Raw genomic sequence first — 1,936 nt, forward strand, 5'->3', positions numbered from 1 at the left:
TTCTCATTATCTCCTCCGGCCTTGCTGCCAAAAGTGGGGCCGTGGCCGGAGGGGGTGGGCAACTCCACTAGCTGGAGTGCCCTGGGGTGCTGTAACAAAGCGGGTGAGCCTTTGAGGCTCACCGCCAGGTGTTACAGTGCCTGCAGGGGGAGGTGAGAAGCACCTCCACCCAGTACAGGCTTTGTTACTAGCCACAGAGTGACAAAGGCACTCTCCCCATGTGGCCAGCAACATGTCTGCTGTGTGGCAGGCTGCTAAAACTAGTCACCCCACACTGGAAGTCGGGTATGGTTTCAGGGGGCATCTCTAAGATGCCCTCTGGGGTGTATGTTACAATAAAATGTACACTGGCACCAGTGTGCATTTATTGTTCTGAGAAGTTTGATACCAAACTTCCCAGTTTTCAGTGTAGACATTATGGTGCTGTGGAGTTCATGCATGACAGACTCCCAGACCATATACTCTTATGGCTACCCTGCACTTACAATGTCTAAGGTTTTGCTTAGACACTGTAGGGGCATAGTGCTCATGCACTTATGCCCTCACCCATGGTATAGTGCACCCTGCCTTAGGGCTGTAAGGCCTGCTAGAGGGGTGACTTATCTATGCCATAGGCAGTGTGAGGTTGGCATGGCACTCTGAGGGGAGTGCCATGTCAACTTAGTCATTTTCTCCCCACCAGCACACACAAGCTGGCAAGCAGTGTGCATGTGCTGAGTGAGGGGTCCCCAGGGTGGCATAAGACATGCTGCAGCCCTTAGAGACCTTCCCTGGCATCAGGGCCCTTGGTACCAGAGGTACCAGTTACAAGGGACTTACCTGGATGCCAGGGTGTGCCAATTGTGGAAACAAAAGTACAGGTTAGGGAAAGAACACTGGTGCTGGGGCCTGGTTAGCAGGCCTCAGCATACTTTCAAATCATAACTTGGCATCAGCAAAGGCAAAAAGTCAGGGGGTAACCATGCCAAGGAGACATTTCCTTACATCCGCTTACCGCCGTGCAGACAGCCACCAACATACTGTGACCGGGCGGTAATCCACAACGGGTATTATGACCCACACAGAGAAATCCACCACTGTACAGACACCCACACAAGTCCGCCACACCAAAGGCCAGTGAAAAACTGGCGATAGCAGAACCCACACCGTTACGCCAATAGGAATACGCCCACAGTATCACGACCCACGAATCAACGAGCCAGTTTTTCAACAATGTTAAACCATTGGCGGTACACACTGCCGCGCTCAAAATACACACACACTTGCAAAACACAACCACATTGGACTTTTCAAAATACACACACCTGACACACATACACACACCACACACCCAAAACATTTTAAAATACACACCCACATTACCCACAACCCCTTACAGAGAACAATTTTGAAGAAGCAGAGAGAGAGAAACGCAAAGACCACACCATCATCCAGAGGCACAGAACACCATCACACATACACCATCCACGCACCTCACAGCCCACACTCCAACACATCACCCCACACATCACCTCACACAGCACCTCACACATCACTCACACCACGTCATGGCACCTCAAAGACAACCCAGGTTTTCTGAGGAGGAGCTCAGGGTCATGGTGGAAGAAATCATCTGGGTAGAGCCACAGCTATTCTGATCACAGGTGCAGCAGACGTCCATTGCAAGGAAGATGGTCAAATGGCGGAGAATTGTCGACAGGGTCAACGCAATGGGACAGCATCCAAGAACCAGGGCCACTGTCCCCAGGACACGTCAATCAGCAGTGTGTCCACCACTACAGGGACCCCAGGCAAGCCCGCTAACCCAGGACGATCAGGGACCTGGGGTCAGTGGCAGTGGGCACACGGTTCAGGGGACAGAGGCACAGGACAACAGAGAAGCTGGGAGGACTGCTGTGCGACAGGGGGAGGACAGGCCTAGGGAACCCACTCTCCA

Source organism: Pleurodeles waltl, chromosome 12 (assembly GCF_031143425.1).
Source record: "Pleurodeles waltl isolate 20211129_DDA chromosome 12, aPleWal1.hap1.20221129, whole genome shotgun sequence".
Classification (NCBI taxonomy): Eukaryota; Metazoa; Chordata; class Amphibia; order Caudata; family Salamandridae; genus Pleurodeles; species Pleurodeles waltl.